Genomic DNA, 19,441 nt, shown 5'->3' on the forward strand with positions numbered 1-19,441 from the left:
TGTGGTATTTAATTTAAAATCTGAACTCTTGCTTCATTTTTATTGTTTGTAAACTTTACTGTGATTTCAATTGGCCTTGTAGAAAGTTTTTTCAACTCTATATTATTAATTTTACATTAGCTTTATAGAAGCCTAAAGCAAGGGCTAGCTGAATCACAGTTTTCTAGAGAATTACCAGTTTACTGGTTTATTGCTGCTAGATGAAGCAGGTAATGGATTTTGATACAGACATATTCTTGTTGATTTCCAGTCTTTTCTAAAGAGGAGTGGTTCATTTGATTGATATTATTTTATATTACTATTATAAGAAACCAATTATTAACAGAAAGTAGACGTGTTGCTTTAGTATCTAGGCAGGTAAAGTGCCCATTAAGAGCAGAGTTAAAGCCAGGTATCAGGTCAGAAGTGTAGTGTTTACCATGATTCAGCTGTGTTATGCCAGGGGAAGATGACTTCACTTCTGGGCATTGCCTCACCTTTGGGGAAAGGCCATGTGGCTTGCATCAGGCAGATGAGAGAATCTGGAGTCCTTCCTTACATAGCTGTGAGGAATATTGCTCCTTCAAGCCCAGCCGGAGCCAGGCTCATGGTAGTTCTGAGAGCTGACAGATTCTGTCCATTACCAGCTGAGTATAATTTCTTTGTAGATCTCTCAGCTGTTATAAACAAGAAAACTGAAGGCTGGAGGGTAAACTCTAGTCAAGAGAGTTGAAATTATAGATGCAGCCAAGAGCAGAATGAGGAACTGAATGCATGAGTTGCTCTGTCCTTTTTCTATGCTGATTATATGCTTGATCTGCCTTTTCCAGTTTTGAACTTCCAAAGAAGTTTATTTCTTTCTTTCTGCTTTAAATTTTGTCACATCTTTATTTTTTCCAGTAGCAGATCAAAAACCTGAGTTGTGATTGGGAGGTTATAGACTCATCACAAGTTCCTATCAATCATCAGAAGCTTAGTATTCATACTTATTTAAGCAATATTTATATGTGAATTTCATTTCTTACATAATGATCTCCTTCTTTGTCACCTAAGAATTATGCTAGGCAGGAAAATTCTTATAAAACCAGCTTGTTGACCTTCTGTAAGAAATGGTGCTGGGAAATACATCACAGACCTTTGTGAAGAGTTCTCCAACCAGTGCTCGGTTGTGTAGCCCTTTGAAAGCTAGAGTTGACAAGACCTGATAGATTAATTTCTTAAGTGCTTTCATGACCTTAGTGACTCCCTCTTATTGCTGATAGCAAAATGCAGATGCCAAATAAGAAAGTTTTTTTCTGAAGAAATCATTCAGTGCAAAGGGTGCCAACAGTTCACAGAAAATAAAAAATGGTTACCCTGTAGGCAGCTCCAGAGTTGTTAGCTAAGACCTGCATTTGCTTTTTACACTGATGCCATTAAAACCAACAATGTGAGCCAGATATATAAAGCAGTATGTGTTAGGCTTCTGGAAGATGAGCTGATGAAAAGATCTGTCCATTATGGACAAAGGTAAACAAGCAGAAGGGTGTGCAGTGTCCTTATGCTCTGAATACTGAGCTACAGAGGGTTGAATGTAACATCTTTCTGAATGAGAGCTGCAAAATGTTGCTGTTCTGTTTGACTTCTTAAATATTTTCTGAACACAGATCGTATGGGATATTCCAAAAGTTGTTGGATGAAACTGAGCCCAGGCTCTGATCCTGATTGTGCCTTGGGTTTTTTTTGTTTTTTTTTTTTTTTTGTGTAGGTAGCTGTCTTCTGTATGGAAGTTTGACCATTAGACAAAAAGATGCTAGGGAAAAGGGGAAAGGCTCAAATGTCTCTGTGTGCCATTGTCATGTAGTGTCTTTAGCTCACATTTGATTCTGTGGTCTACAAATTAGATGTGAGTGTGAATAAGCTAGATGTTGTCAGGATGTAGACGGGAAATCACAAAAAACTAGGAATTAGGATATTAGAAAGAAGGATGGGAATCTGAGAGCCTTTTATTTATTTTTTTTTGGTGATTATATAAAACACGAGCCTGAGATAGTTTTTGCATATGCTCATTAGCACTGAAATCAGGAGAGAATATTAACTTTTCTCCTTGGTACTCACGTTGAAGTGCTGCCTAAATATTCAGCTCCATATCTGGGTTTTTTAAAGCAGAGATTAGATATACAGACTTTTTAACCAAATAAGTTAGCTTCTGATTATTAAAATTACTGATCAGCCAAAAGGTTCCAGAGCTTGAATTCCATTCTGGTGATACTTAAAGACACACTCAACAAATACAATAAAGACATAGCTTATTATTTTTACAATAATAATGTCACAAAATATTGTGCTGTACAAGCAGGATTAAACCTTGCAAGTTAAAGTACTGACCAAATGGACCTATAGCTACTTTGACAATGGTTTGTTAATCATGCTGTAAAGACAGTGACTAGTTGACCTCATGGCTTGTGCTTTTCTGGCCACAGTGTTTGCTGCCAAAATCCTTTGGCCCTTTATTATGAGCCATTTATCAAAGGCAGGCTATTTATCAAATGCAAAGTGAAAATCTTAATCTCCATGTGGGTAATTTATAATTTTTCCTGCTTCATAAAGAAAGGTGTGTTTTTTAAGACAGAAACTTACTTGAAACAAGTTAGGAGTTGAGAAATACCCCAGTTTTAACCCTTTCAGCATCCAGAATTACACACTCAGCAGGTAAATTCATAGCCCTTTGAATTACATGGAGAGCTGATCCATATATATTGTATATAAAATATACCCTAGAAATTTATATGTCTAGAATGGGCTTATATATTAGTTTAGCAAAATTGAACCTTTGTAAAATGCTGGATTACTCTTTCCAAATTTCCATTTCCCCCCCCCACATATACTACTTCAAAATTGGTTATCAAGGCATCTTGTTTTTGTGGGTCCTAAGTACAGACATGAGTTAAAAATCCCCAGCAGGGAAACTGGCTGTCTTTGGAAAAAATTTCATTATAATTATCTTTGGTGAGAATCCATTTCAAAAGTCTGTAGCACCAATTAGAATGAATTTTTGCCAAAATGGATTTAGCAGTGGAATGCCAGAGCCTGTTCTTGTGGCATTGCTCTGAGGGTCTGTCTCATGCTTTCAATACAGATACAGAACTCCTGCAAGTCTCAGGCTTGGAGTTTAGGAGTCCAAGGCACCTCCTTGTCTCCTAGTGGGGTCATGTAATGGGGAAAGTTTGCCTTATCCTGATGCATTTATCATGGGTGTGTCCCAGTCAAAGGTCATATGACACACGCAAGACCACAAGCAGGGACAATCATTTTCCATACATGCAGCAGCCTGGAAGCCATTCTTTGGCTGTTGACTCTGTCCCACAAAGGAAAGAATTGGAAAAGAGCCACTGATGTGGAGAATATGGCTTCCAGCACTATTTCAGGGACATGGAAAGGCTGAGAAAAAGGAGTAAAAAGACATTTAAGGGAAGTCTTTTCCTTACTACAGATCCTAGTAAATCCATGCAGGACATACCTGCCTATATATCTACTTACATATACACTGATATAGAGAGTTAAATATATCTTCAGTATAAAATTATTAACAGCTGTCTTTACAATTGCAATGTTTGTACTGAGTACTCACTGCATTTTATGCCATTCCTGAGACCATTTTCTTCTTGCTGACTGCCAACTTTAGGACTCTGATTGCTTTATAGCACTTGCACACAACTTTTACTACACTGACAAAAGCAAAGTTTAAATAATTTGCTCTTAACAGGGTTGGATTCAGATATACCTGTATCCAAGGTTAGAGGTATGCCTGTATAAAGTGGGAAATCTTCCCCTTCCTTTTGCTAATAACCAATGTATTAATAGGTAATAAATGGAAAATTATTCCCTATTGTTAACCTTAAATATTAAAAAAATAATAAATTAGAAGATAAATGTTAGACTAGCTTAAATAAGAGTACAAATGTTAGTTCTGGTACATTTTTTTTAAGGGAGAAGGTCAAGAGCTCTTTCTGAGATCTTAAAATACATATGAATTACATTTTTAACATGTTACTGAATACTCTATGTTAAATTTTTGTTCCTTAAAATTATTTCTAAAGTATTCAGCTAAACTGGTACTACAGAAAATATTGAAATTTTCTGTATTTTGCAGGAAAATATGCTTGCTTAATTTAGTTTTCCTGTTCTTTTGCACTTTTCTAACCAGTTCTTTCTAAAATTACAGGATGGGGTAAGAAATGAGTAATTGGCGGATGTTGCAGTTTAGAGGATGTTATAGCAGATCTTACCCTAGAGCGTCTCTACCCAGCCCGGTTCAGCGCCTCAGAGCTCCAAACCCTCTGTCCCAGGGCTGGACACTGCACTCTCACCGGCCAGGGAGCCATAAGGCTAGCTCTGGTTCGTCTGCTTCCACAACCGGCGGTGATAAAGGAGGCGAGGAGGGTCTATGCGTTGTGTCCATGGAAGATGTTTATTCGCATGGTGCAGCAGAGGCCAACGACCTCCCCGAGGCAGAGATGCCTCGAGGGCGAAGGCCTCACATGCTCAGCACATGTGGAGCATAAACACACGTGGAGCATAGACAGCAAGATGGCAGAGGGTAAGGGGTTTTATAGGGAAACAGAGAGGGGCAGGGACAGCACACAGCCCCAGTGACCTCTGGGTACAGGGGAGGTACAGGGGCGGAGTTAGGAGTACAGGAACCAATAGGGGAAACCCGAGGGAGTGGCCAGGGCCACGTGGGGTTAGGGTACAGGAACCAATAGGGAAAACTGGGGGCGTGGCTAGGGCTATGTGGAGTAGGGAAGGCAGGACAATAGGTGACAAGTACAGTCGTTAAGAAAGGGGTGTGGGGAACTTGCAGCTATTATCACAATAGGCAGACCTGTTTATCAAAAGTATTTTGTTTGGAAAAAATGAGAATTAAATACTTGATGAAATAAATCTGGGCAGTTGCGCTGGTAGACAGTGTCCACACTTCAGATCAGGTTGCTCTATAGATCTGGTCTATACATCTGCAGATGACTGAAAATTGAAGGACTTAGTGAAGACAAGAAGTTCTGGAAGAATAAAAGCAAGAATGGGGAAAAAGAGAAGTACTGTAGGGTTCAATGCATAGAAACTTGGGTGAGCTGGGGACTGTGGAGACAAACAATGGTTTTCCTTGTACACAGAGGTTTTTTTCTAGAAGCTTGGTAAAAAAAAGATAAAATACACAGTGGAATATACAATTCAAGATTTCTTTAAGTGATTTGCCTATTTTCTGCTAACATTTAATTTTAAAAGTATATGGAGAAACTTGGCAAAGCCTTCTTCTAGCCTATCAGTTGTGGGACAGTGAACCAGAAGAGCAGACAGACAAGGAGAGACCTGGCTTCCAATCATGCTGTGTCCCACAGTGCCAGTGGTCCAGTGCCAGGGTTTCCTGAAAGCAGCCTAGTTAGTGAATCTGTCTTGTTCTGCTCCACTAATATATCTCAAGATTAAAGATAAAACTGTAAGCGTTGACAAGCGTATAGTTTTATCTTCCTGCTGCTTCATGCAATTTGATAAAGAAACTTGGCTAGTCACTCCTCATTCTTCTTAGCTTGGCTTACTGACTCTTATCTGAGTCAGGCAACCACAGTAGTACTTAGTCTCTGAAAGTGGAAAGGATTGGATATGGGTTATTTTAATAGTTGTTTGCTTGTTTTGTTTTTATGCAAATCTTTTATTCTCACTAGCACCTATAAAATCTAGAAAAGATTTATTCACACTTTGGAGTTCACATCTGCACAAGGTATGTGTGACAACTTTAGCAACTTTTAAAATGTACTTCTGCGAAGTACAGCAGTAATATCTTTACCTTGTTTAGGTTTTGCTGCTAGCAGCAAGTTAGACCAGAGTTGCTACTGCCAAGGGGCCAACTAGTGAGTGAATTTCTCATTTCAATGTAATCCTGTTCATGGCTTGTCTGTTCAAGTAAACATGGCTATTTTTGCTCTCAGGCAACTGAAAACATTCATAAGGTCAAATGTAGTGTAAACAGAAACCTATATCCTTAAGCACAGAGAAAACCCACAAAATATTTTCAACATGTTTTGACTTCTGATTTTTTCTCACAGCTTTATATGGTTTATATAGGAAAGCCTCATACTGCTGTTGCTATTCCTGCTGGCAAGTGCAGTTTTAAGCTCCTTTTCCTCACAGAGCTTGCTGGTTAGGTGAAAAGCATGGTGCAATGGAGTTCAATAGCTGCCCTTTCCTTCAAACAATTGAGCTTTCTATGTTGACAAGTGTGCTGGTAAGCCTTTGACCTCATCTTTCATATTCCCTGTTGCACAAATAACACTTGAGTTGTGACTTCCACACATAACACGGTGACTGACTTCACCAGTTGCTGAGGCTTCCATTATGCTTTTGAAGCAAAGCCAAAAAGCACTGTCACTTGGAATCCTGAAAATTAAAAATTTGATTTTCAGCTGTAAAGGCTGGCACAACTTTGCTAACTCTGATGCTAGTTTACAGCAGTTGAGATTCTCAACCTACAAGGGAAGAAAGGAATTTAGATCTTTTCAATCCATCTTAAACATTAAAATATAATTAAGGGTGTCATTATATAATCTAGTTTGTCTTAGAAAAGCACTCTAACAGAATTTAAATTCTATGTTGATGAGATAAAAAAATGTTCTGTGTTTTTCTTTCTTTTTCTGCACTTGAGCACATCTGTAGAGTTTGTGCTGTTGGACAGAGACTTGCAACAGATCTAGTGTGAATTTGAGCCATATTTTGGGGAAGGATTGTGTTTTATTGATCTGCAGCAGTTGCATCTTCATTTTGAATGCAATTATATTTCCAGATAGAAAATATTTTAGGCTCGTAACTACAATATTGAAGTATTGTAGCTTTTCATCTACTCCTGAGCTGGTAAGTTGAGGTTATATAACCTAGCATGGCTTTGCATTCTAGTGAAAATCAGTGTGGAATCTCTATTTTCTCTCAAAATTCCACAGAAAAGGAATCTTGAGATAGCTATTAGCTTTATGATGTGTAAGAAACTACTCTCCTAATATTTAGATGTAGACGCTAATGACCTCCTTTAAATAGTATAAAGAATCTACAGGGTTTTGAGACAGAAGACAGGAGCCTTGTTCTTTAGATTGGCCAAATTCTACCATAGGGGCCCAGCAGTATCTAATCAAATCTCTGATTCTGCAGCTTTATGGTGGAATTACAATTCCATAGTGAATACCTGAGTTTCAGTCCCATTCTTTTTATCCCAAAACTGACATCTTTTTATATCCATGTTCTGTTTCACAACTAGTGCAAAATGTTTATTCCCAGGAACACACATGTAAGTGTGTATGTGTCTTGTGTGTGTATCCATATCTCTGTAATGACTGTCTGATTTTCTCAGAAGTTAGAGCATCAAAAAATAATACAGCTGTAGGAAGATTAATAGGACAGCTAACCCTAAACTGCTTCCTGTGTGGAATGAAAGGAAGTTGGTATGTATACTTTGGATGGTGCATTAAACCTGAAAAAATGCTGTGCTAAACCTGGCTTATGTGTGAATAGATGTTAACACAGGTAAAGATGAAACGTTGGATTACCATGGAGTCAAGTTTCTGTCTCTGGCAGCATTGAAGGCACCTGGAGTTAGGAATTTGATGAATATGCTCTTCTAATGTAAAAGCAACAGGAAAAATAAATGATCATGGGAGCACATTGCAGCCATAGCCCTTTAGAAACTCCTCCTTGCTACATTCAGAAACTGCCATTGCCTGAATGTGTCACTAGACATTGAAGCTTTACAGAGCTGGGTTGCTTCCTGCTGAAAGCAAGACTAAAATGAACAGGCAGAGATAGGGAGGAGATGAGAGACACTGTCAGAGACAACAGCTAGAGCTCTTTGTTCAGTTACTTGCCTGCTATGATGGTTGCCTGAGACTTGGCAAACTCCTAATTTACAGTCTACTTTTTGCTTGCAACACCTTTAAAGTTAGCCTGCAATAAGTTGCTAGGGAGCACAGGAGGGAAAAAAAATAATTGCCTATAGAAAACCAGTACTATGCTGAGTTAATGATGACCATTCTGACCACAAAGAGTGAAAATTATTCTAATTGAAGTAAAAAATAAAACTATTCATGTCTTTTTGAAAGACTGGGATCTAGAATAACACTAAAAATGAAGAGGCTGAACACACCAAAAGCTAAAAAGCTGAGGGAGAACCAGAGGCTGTAGACAGTAATGGCTAAAATGGTAAGAGATAACCTCAAATAAGCTGAATTCCTTTTGATGTTTCTAATGTTCTGCTCCAGTTCCCATAATCACTAGGATTATTGATGTCTGATTCCTGCAAATCTTAAGACAACATGTATGTTAAGGATTTACTCCCTTTTGCATTGCTTTTATTTAAGCATGTAAAGTGCTTTGAAAACCAGAGCATTGTCCACAATATAAGAGAAAATAAAGAAGAAATAAAAGACCTACAGGCAAAAAAGGATGAAAACAGCAGAGAGCTGAGGATGAAAGTTGAGATTGCATCTCACTGGAGAGGTTCAGCAGGGTTATTTCCAAAGGCTCTCTCTCCAGAGATGCAGGTTGTGGTAATTTGCTTACAGTCTGCCACTGGCTTTGGTGGCATTCAGGTACTGCAGTCCCACAGTTTGCAAATTTCCTGTGAACTTAAATAGGGCAGTGCAGCAGAGAGGGGAAGAATAGATTTGTCAAAAGGCAAATTGTGTTGCTTAGTTCATCATTGTAATTAACTTCATGTGTTTCAGTGTTGTGCAGCTGTCTCAACCAAGCATATGTGAGCTGCCCTTCAGCTAGAAGCTGTATGAACAAATCTATCCTGAAGACATGTGAGATGCAATTATATAATATTTTAGAACTTTTTAGATGCACATTTAGATGCTTTGGAAACCACTAGGACATTTAGATGCTTTGGAAACCACTAGGAGTTCCAGTCTGTGTTTTTTTTCTAAGACCTAGAAATAAAGGAAAGGTGTTCAGATTTGTTCACTGATTTTCAAATTTTCAAAGCAAGTGGACATTAAGAAGTTGATGCCTATGTCATTTGATGGGTTTGATCAATTATTCTGCTGCTTTGAATTACTTTTATCTTTCTGATAATGAGCAGCTGTCTCACAACTGTCACTCACCACATCATCCACATTTCCATATAGGTTTCCAATGTTTTCTTATATCTCAGATTTGGGCACCTTTCATCTCAGGAATAAAATACCCATTTAACTTTGAAAATAAACCCGAAGCTGCCAACCTTCCAGATTGTAATAGACATTTCCACATGTTTATGACCTTCGACAGTAGGTGAAATACAATTCCTGCTGGACTGTTTTTGCTTTTTTTCTCAATTTCTCCTTGTTTCAAATGTTGAAGCGTTCCACGTTGTTTATTGGATTTTTTTAATTGAAAGTATTACCATGAACTTTTCCATGATTTCTGGAAATCTGCTTCTCAGGCATAGTGACCAAAGGCTGGAACCATCTAAAGCAATCTGACTTTGTGATTTCACAGACTATTTATTTATTGAGTAGCAGTTCTCAGTCTTTGCTTTCAGTTTTATGTGTGGTTAGATATGTACAAACAAGGGAACAAAATGAGCTCTAAGGCTTGTAGTAAAAAGGAGACAAGCCAAGAACATGGGCCTGTGGTTTGAAGAGCCTTTTTCTACCTACATAAACTTTTATTTAAAACTAACTATTCAGAGAAGAATGTTTTTTCTCTGATTTTTGAATGTTTAATTACAGAAACCCTGGGATTTGGACAACTGTTTTCTTATCAGGATCTTGGCTTTGCTGTGCATTACTGACATTTATATTAGGCCATACTACATCAGTATTTCAATTTTTTGGCAAAGCAGCAGGTGGAATATTTGAGCATCTGCCCATCAGCCATGGAATCACACCTCATTTATTGAGAGAACTTGCCCCATTAATTTGGGCTTGTCCTTTTATACACTGTGCTGGGACTTGATTTAAGTCTTCTATTTATCAAAATTTGCACCACTGAACACTTTTACAGCACAGCTTTTGCTAACCTGGTTTTATAAATATCACTATGCTAAGAAATCCATTCATTGCCTTGACTTGGAAAATTAGTTTTGAACACCAGGTGCATATAATGCATACCAAACTGAGCACTGTTACGCAGTTTTATTGATTAACTGCTATTGTTACTGAGCAACTGCAAGTATAAAAGTGGTGTTGAGTATGAGGCTAATGACTCTGTAAGTTTTATGAAACCAGCAAACATAACCTATAGAAATTAGGATGTGTCGATGGAGAAAAGAACTGGTTTTGTTTCAACAAGAAATAAATATGTATTCTGCACTGAATAGCTCTGGCTGTCTCCTGAATCCCAAGTATGCTCTAGAAACCAGATCTCCTGATTAAAGATGTGTATTCTGATCTGTTGTGAACCTACATCTTTGGGGAAGAGTGTTTGCTGAAGGGCAAATTACTGTGCTGTTTTGAAGGAGAAGGTTCTGTGGAGAAGAACTAGAGCAAAATGTGAGTAGAGCAAGCTGCCAAGATTCTTGTGACAGTGCCTTTGTGTTGAAACGAACAAGTAACATGTTGAAATAGTTTGACTTTTCAGCATAAGTGTTTTAGGGTTTTCCTGTTTTGCTCAAAAATTTTACTGAACCTGAAACTTTTTGTATAAAAATTCCTTTAATGGAGGCCATTTCTACAGCTATGGTAAAAGTCAGATACGTGGGAGCACTGAGATGTGGTTACTGAGTGTGACAAAATGCAGAGACCATAGTGCTGTAATACCCTGGCTGTTGCAGTTGTGGGCTAAGGAACCAGATTATTTTCAGTATGCAGTTCATCTGACATTAATGAAAAGGTGTGAAAAATGGGTCACTTATGGGTACCTTGGCTTCTGTAACCTAAGGGGATATTGAGTACACCCAAAGAGTTAAGTTGCCAGTTTCTTCAGTGCTGGAGATAAAAAATGGGATGCAAAGACATGCACAGTGCAGGTATCCTATTCCAGATGCACAAAGGAGAGTGAAGCCCAGCTCAGCCTGCACTGTGTGCAGTTTGTAGCTGAATTTAGCCACTATTGTCTGCAAGTCAGCAAGCTCTGATTATCCAGTCCTTGGCCAGACTTCTTAGCTGCAGTACAGCTCCCAGTAAGCATGCCTGGATTTCTCACAGGACTGGGAGGGTTTGTGCCCATCTGTCTCAGGTGTCTCTGCTCCTTTCTTGCCCACACTCCTTGGTCTGGTGTTAGAGCTGACAGAGCCAAATTCTGTCTGACATATGTCTGGCACCAGTAAAAATACCTTGTCCTTTGCCTCCCCTTCTTTCTTCACTGTCTGGTGTCCCAGGACTGGTGCCCAAAGGGACCTCTCATTACTGTTCCATTTTGGTCCCTGGTGCAGATTCTATGGATAAAAGAGTACTGTGAAAAAACTTCAGCAGAAGCTCGCTAGTTTTGCTGTACAGAAGCATCCTTCCAATCCTTAGCTTCACAGAAAATAAAGTGACCTGCAGCAGAGGCAGCAAAATGATGGTGCTTTAACACACTTTTAGAGATGTGAAGGTCTAAAAAAAGTATTACCTCTGCAAACCTTAAGAAAGTTTGGAGGAATATTAACAATATTCACAAAAACCTCTTGCTTTGTTTTATACATTTCTGTGTTCTTTTAGCGCTTTAAAGAGTAGTGAGGAGTGTATTTAAAATATAGCTATGGATTATTCGCTTGTGAATAACGCTGCATATACTTGTCATTAGAGATGAAGTTGTGTTGCATGCTGAATGTTTTGCTTTGCTCAGTGGCATCTCTAAAATAGGGAGAGCTAAAGTGTTCAGTGTAGAAAGTACCAATGCTGTTTACTTGCAGATATAAACCAAGATTTTATTACAGGCTTCAAATACAGGACTTTAATAGAAATGTAGGAACTCAGGTAAATAAACATTTTAAATTCTAGTTAAAGTTTGGAAAGCAAGCAGGCCATTCCTATGTAGATACCAATAAAAATAGAATAGAATTAAGGAGCAATAGTAAATTTAACACATATTATAGATCTGCGTACAGATCTATAATATTTTCCTTAGTAGTAATATCATGCTGTGAAGTAAATCCATTTAAAAGGAAGTATAAGAAAAATTTTAAAGTAATGAACTGTTGCATCAGTATATTTTCAAATCTGATTGGGTCTCCTCAAAAATTTTTCCAATTTTAGGGTATCTTTCTTGCCCCACTTCTTTCGAAATTGCTTTTTCTCTTTCTTTTGGACCCTCCCTCTGGTAGATCAGATTACAAGGCAATTCACACAGTCATCCTCATCTTATGCAGTAGAGTGCAGGGAAGGAGAAAAAGACATCTTCTACATATGGATTGTAAAGGTGATTCAAATGCAAAAAGGAAAATGTGGTATCTTGTCTCTTGCTGAGTCTGGTTAAGATCTTACATTTTTCCAGCCCCAATTAGTGCCCTTGGGTATCATTTAAAGATCATTCCCCATGAAAAGATCTGGATAGAAACAACTGCAACCACTGCAAAACAGAAGTTGGACTCTGGGCTTGATGATAAGCTGTCCCTTGGAGTGTTGCAGCAACACCTCTAACCCTGCTATTTCATGGACACTCACAGCACAATTGATGCAAAGCCATGCAAAATCAGTGCCAGTGCTAGTCCCACACTATTTCTGTAGTCAGGGTTAGTAGGGAGCTGCAGGTGCACAGAGGCAGGCATGCTCCCTTCACATAAGTGAGAGCGTGGCTGTGATTTTTCTGGCTCCCCAGCGTGTGCCTGTTTGAGATGCAGCAGCTGGAAGCCCAGAGCTTCACCGAGAGGCCTGAGCCATAAGCAGGGATCATTGTTCCTCCTCTTTTGTGCACATTGCATGAATTTGCATGATTGCAAGTGCCCTCGCTGTGGGGATGGCACGCTGTGAGATTTTAATGCTTCACTAAAATTAGAACATTAACTCTGATACTGTTTTGATGCTTTTAAATTATTCTTTTCTGAACTAATAACATGTAACTCTATCAATCTGTGATTTGAAACCATTTTGAATCAGTTTCAAATTTGCTTTAAATTTTGAAGTAAAATTTCACTTCCAGAGCTTTCCTGTTTCCTGTATTTTAGGGCCAAAAATCCTCATTAGATTCGAGAGCTTGTATTCTCTGTGCTGTTACCTTTTCACAGAGATCAGCGGTGACTTGTCTCTGACTGAAGCATCTTTTCTAAAGAGTGTCTGATCTTGATTGCAACAAAGAAGATGGAGAATCCATACCTGCACTTAGTAGTCTATTACAGTGGTAATTTTTGCTGTTAAAATACAAGCTCTGTTTAAAAGGAGAAATTGTCTGGCTTCAGCTGCTATCTCCTGAATTTTATCCTGTATTTCTCTGGTATGTTACTAAGATCACTATATCACCTTATATATTAGTGAAGAAAATAAAAGTACTTCCATATTATGAACAAAGAACTCTTTTAAACCAAAGAACTCTTTTTAACCTGTTACATGTAATGTGACAGAGTTGTGACACCTCTGTAAATCTCTGTGTTGCTTGTGGAACAGTGGAAAAAAAATAAACAGCAGATGTGCCAGATTTCATATCTGTGACTTGGACATCTCCTCTGTCATCTCTTAAAAGCTCATTGGTTCAAGTTACTTGGATCTGCTGGATATATAAAGTTGGTTGCTTTTATACTGTGAACTTTTCACCCAAACCTGTGAGGGCAGGACAACCTCAAACATCTTTACAAATACACAACAGCTGTGAAAAAAACCTGACATCACATTAGCAGCTACACTCTCCATCCTCTAATGAGGTTGCATGGCTACCTTTTGTTCTTCATTTTTCATGTTACTTTTTAGAAGATTTTTATTCTTAATCATGCTATCCATGAGCCCTCTAATTCCTTCAGGTTTCTCTGCCAACTGCAGGTGCATTGAAAAATCTAGTTGATTGATTATTGACCTCTTTTTCCCAATGTGCATTTTTTGTTGCATATTTTGCCTTCCCTCCCTACCTCTTTTTTTTTTTTTTGGTGCTATTCACTTTACCACACAACCAGGATGGGATTTTTATCCACAAACTGTTCTTTTCCAATCTTGTTGAAAATGCATATTGTTTTAGCTTTCTAATGAATTCTTCTGACAGATATTCTCTTACAAAAGTCACATTTTCCTGCCTAATCTTCTGTCATAGAATTTTGGCTGAAGTTTTCCTTCAGCATTGGGGAAATTTAAGTAATCCAGTAAAAACCTTTTCTTCTTCTTTCTCCCCAAAACAGTCTTGAATATATAAAATCTTTAAAAGTGCTTTTCACAGACACTTCTATCAGTTTCTACTCATTAATATCAGCACCATAACTGGTTGTGTTTTCTGAGATTTTATCTGGTTTTTCTCTTGACTTTGACTTAACTTGAAGGGACACCCATTCAAAGATGCAATTTTGTACTAAATAATGAACAATAACCTGCATTTTAAAGTGTATATATATATCCACACATTTACATAGAAGACAATAAGAAATACGTAATACAATACAGAGTTTGCAAATGGAGTAATTCTCTGATTTGAAACACAAGATTCTCTGCAGCTGCAGAATTGATTGTCAGCTGCAAGAGCAACCAGAATGGAAATGCATTATCATTATGGAATCTGAAACAAAAGCACTAAAAATAAATTAACTTCTAAATTTTATTTAAAGAAGCCAAGGAGAATGCTGCAATAAATTAAACAATCCATGTTTTGTGGGGTTCAATCATGCCTGCTATGGATTGTTAAACTGGAATAGACCAGCTATAGTGCATGACCTGAGCCAACTCTTTCATTACTCAGGGTTGCCCCTGAAGTCTATTTACTAACACTTGGACTAATATATTTTAAAGTAAATCCCTGTTGGGACTTCTGTATCTTCTTCTGGGAACCTAACACCTGCCATCAGTGACATACTTCCTTCCTTTGCTTAAGTTATTCTCTCTTCTCCATTTCTCTTGCTTCCACCCAGCTTCTAAAATTTATTCCTTCCTTTAAATATTCATGTCCTAAAGTTCTACACGCAGTGTGTTCATCACACAGATTCATTGATAGCAATTTTCTGAGAAAAACTGGCATATTTTTAAACTGAAATTTCTGGCTCTGTAGATACATGTTGGCCAATATTGATTTAATTTACACCCAGCCTTTATTTATTTATTTTTAAACTCAGTTTTGAAGAACTCAGTTAATATTTATTCATTTGCTTGTGTTTCTCACATTTATGTCAAGTTATAATCTCCAACAAGCAGCACTGATCTCTCTCATTATTTATTGTTTTGATGCAGAGAGCAATTAAATATAATTAACTGGCTGGTTATCATTTGCTGGTAGAATTTGCTAAGAATGCATATGCTCCTGCAGGGAGTTGCTTGCTATTTCCTGCACCAGTGATCTGATGCTGTTTGGAGAGAACCTCTTTTTCCCCTCTCTATTTACTGCTTCACTGATCTGGGGAAGGAAGAAACTGTATGAAAATAAGTATGCCCTAGCTTGTGAATAGCTATCTCATGGAGAGCTAAGGGATAGAGTTTCACATTGGCTTTGTTGCAGTGCTGAGATGCAGAAGCACTAAAATATTTGTAATTGGACCATGAAAAAAAGGTAATGATGCAAGCTTTTTTACTACCCATGTGAAGCTGGGCAACTCACTTAAGCCAAAAAGTTTGGGGTTATTTTTGATTTATTTTCCCAGATGTCTATTCAGATATGAGATTCTATATCAGTAAAATGTTCTTTGTGTGTAGAACTGATAAATTTCCTGCATTAGGAATGAAAGTCATCATTTTTCACAAAGCTAATCTGGTTAGCATGCCACTGAACCTTTACTTAAGCCTTAAGACTTTCTATGCATGAATTTATGTAATGGTTGGCTGGGAAATAGGTATTCTGCACTGGGGTTTTGTAATTGCCAGTACTAAACTGATCCCTCAAAATTGACGCTAATATATTTTTGTTTGCTGTCACACAAGGTGGTAATTTGAGCTGCAGATCTTGAGATATCCAGCAGCTCATCTCATCTGAAGGTAAAATTCCTTTCACTAACTTGCCACTTGGTCCTCCCTGCTGGAATTCAGAGCTGGATCCCATTTAAAACAATGCTTTGCCTTGTTATTCAAGTGTTATAAAGCATTTTCTGTGAAGTTAAGCTGTGGCCTGATACAAAAAGTATTTTTTAGCCAAACTTTGTTTAGATAAGTAATGAATTAAGGGTCCTTTTTACTGTATTACTGAAATGCTTTCAGTTAATTTTGTTTACAATTAGGACTGTGAAGAACTGTTGTTCTACCAAGTTTTTGCTTGTTAGATTGGCATTTCCAGTAAACATTTTCCAATTTTCCAATAAACCTCTTTCTCCCCATGTGTTAGAAGCCCATCCATCTCTCTTAGTGCACTGCTTCAGTGAGATTTCTCTGATTGATTCTCACATTTATGTAATGCAACCTTACCTGTAAAACATTTTCCCCATCTTTGCTTTTGAGAATGTCTGACCCATTTCTTACAAACTTTCAGGACTTTTAAAACTTCTATGTTTCTGTTCCTTTATATTGAACAATATTATTTAAAAATCTCTTCGGACATGCTGGCAAGCACAACACTTAGACAGAAAGAGTCTTCAGATGACTGTGCAAATGTTAGCTAATTATGTCTCCTGTCATTCTGTGAGATAGGCTAGTTTTATCATCTGCATTTGCACAGATGGGAAATTCAAACTGAGATTTTCAAGTCATTTGCCTCAACCAAGCCAGATGAAACAATCTCAGAGCTGAAAATGGAGCCTGGGAATTGTTGCCTCCCCCAGCCCAGAGCAATTCACCTAGGTTTTGGACACTAACTGACTCTGAATAAATATATCTGCTGAAAGTGCAGCAGCTTCATACAAAATAGTCTGCATTTCTGGCAACAGCAGCAACTATCCTGGAAAGAACTTGAGATGCACTTATCCTCCTGCTGTAAGGGATAGCTATGATAACCCAAATTGCTGTGTAACATCGCCTATGCATTTCACCCAAATTATGCATGGCCCCCAATATTGGAAGCTGAGTAGCAGTTCAAAATGGACTTTTTTGGCATAGAGGTATTATGAGGTTATTTAAAATCCTCTCTCTGTCGTATTTATGTCAGTATGCAAATAAATACGCTCTTAGTACTTTTTTAAAGGGAACCTTACTGAAAGGAATTTTCTTTCTACATTTTTTCTGTTGTTTTAATAACTATATGTACACAACATTTTAGCTGTATATTACATGTAGTCAATGTATATATGTTAAGAAATCTAAGAGTTATTTACTCATATTGCAGATCTGAGACAGCAGGGAAGCACCATGCCAGTAAAAGAAAAGGCTCAGGGCCTCATGACAGGGTTCCAGTGCTTAAAGGGTCCTTAAAAGAGGATGAAGGCTCTTTCTTCACAAGGAGCCACATGGGTGGCAGTAGGTACCAGTTGTACTGGGAGAGGTTTCATCTTGATATAAATGATATTTTTATAGTGAGAAAAACCATTCACTAGAACAACCTCCCCAGATATGTGGTAGAGGCCCCATCAGCAGAGGTTTTTAAAATGCAATTAGAAAGGGTAAGATGATCTCATCTAGACTCCCGTGAAAGTGATCTTTAGAGGTCTCTTCAAACCTGGGTTTTTCTGAGATTCTTTGAGAAGAAAAAAGAGTCAGAATTTCATGGAGAAGTGTACCAACCCATAAAGGCTGAGTTTTACCACATTTGTTGCCCAGATACAATGTTCAAATAGCCCACATGTGCTAGTCAGCTCTTGTTGATTTCCTTCAGAGATATTTTCAGCAGCATTTCACAGAAAGTTGCTTAAAATCTTTTATTAATCCAAAAGTTAACACTTAGGACTAAGTTTCTACATGTGCTAAAACTTTTATACTAAAATACTAAGTATTTAACTGTATTTTGCTATATTTTGTACAGAGAAATTGTGGATGCCCCATCTCTGGTAGTGTTTAAAGATCAGGTTGGATGGGACCTTGTGCAGCTTCGTTTGGTGGGAAGTGTTCCTGCTCATGGCAGAAGGGTTCAAATTAGGTGATCTTTAAAGTCCCTTCCAAACCAAACAATTTTATGATAATATAACTTGCAGTGGGTCTATTTCTCAAGGTAGGCTTGGATCAGACAATGAGCAAAATCAAGACTAGGATTTAAAATTCATGAATTAATATTCCTGGAGCAGAATTGCGTCAAAAAATATCAAGAGCAGACATGATATGCATAGAGTTTACTTCTTGGAAGGTAATTAGCTTTTCATCTGTGTTCATTTTATTTTGCAGTGCTTTCTAGATCTGAATTCCCAGGTCAATCTGACAGGCTGTGAGAAGCCACATCTAATCTGAGTGCTTTCACAGAGAACTTGAAGGTTGCTTGTTCACCAGTTTCAGCAAACTGTTAAATTATTGTCTTCCTAGCCAACAAAGTATCTGCCAATGCAACTGCAATTTTAGACATGTAGCCAGCTAAAACAAAGCCTTCTCTATATTCATTTTTTCTAGCTGACATCTTGTTACTCTTTTAGCACTTTTTGCTGCTTCACATTGCCCTTCGTTCTGACAATATCTTACTCTCCGTAACTTCCCCATATTAATAGTGTGGCAAAAGAGGTGAACAGAAATATATCTGATATCTGTAAGATGATAAGCCAACTGTCCACTTGCTGACTTCAAAAATATTTAATTTGCCTTTTTTTCCTGATATCATCCTGACATTTATCTTGGGAGGTATGTTCATACTTTGCAATGAAAAATACACTTTCATTCCAAACAATTGAAGAAAGCAGTTTGTTCTCATTACTTAAGGGAATTAATTAAATTCAAGTTTGAGATATTCCTGTCAATGCCTTCATGAGTGATATGCTATTCTAAGGGGAAATATTCGGTAAACCTGTAATTTAGAGTCCTCTAATAAAAGACACACAAATGCTATATTCCATATATTTTAAAACTCCTAATCTGCTTATACATGTGATGTTGGGCATTATTAGATGGACTAGCTCCATGGGCAACAATTTAATAAAATTTTACCCATTTGTTGTGGCTTAACCCCAGCCAGTAGCCAAGCATCATGCAGCTGGTCACTCACTCCCCCAGCAGGACTGGGGAGAGGACTGGAAGAAGCTGGAAAACTCATGGGTTGAGATAAAGATATTTTAATAGCGAAAGTGAAAGCTGCACATGCAAGAAAAGCAAGGAATTCATTCACTATTTCCCATGGACACAGGCAGATATTCAGCAATCTTCAGGAGAGTAGGGCCCCATCACATGTAACAATGACTTGGGAAGACAAACTTCATCACTCCAAACCTGTCCCTTCTTCATCCTTCTTCCACCCATTTTATGTTCTGAGTATGATGTCACATGGTCTGGGATATCTCTTGGTCAGTTTGGGTCACCTGTCCCAGCTGTGTCTCCTCCCAACCTCCCATGCACCCCCAACTTCCTTGCCAATGTGTCAA

This window comes from Lichenostomus cassidix, chromosome 5, assembly GCF_008360975.1.
Source record: "Lichenostomus cassidix isolate B80296 chromosome 5, HeHo_3.0, whole genome shotgun sequence".
Classification (NCBI taxonomy): domain Eukaryota; kingdom Metazoa; phylum Chordata; class Aves; order Passeriformes; family Meliphagidae; genus Lichenostomus; species Lichenostomus cassidix.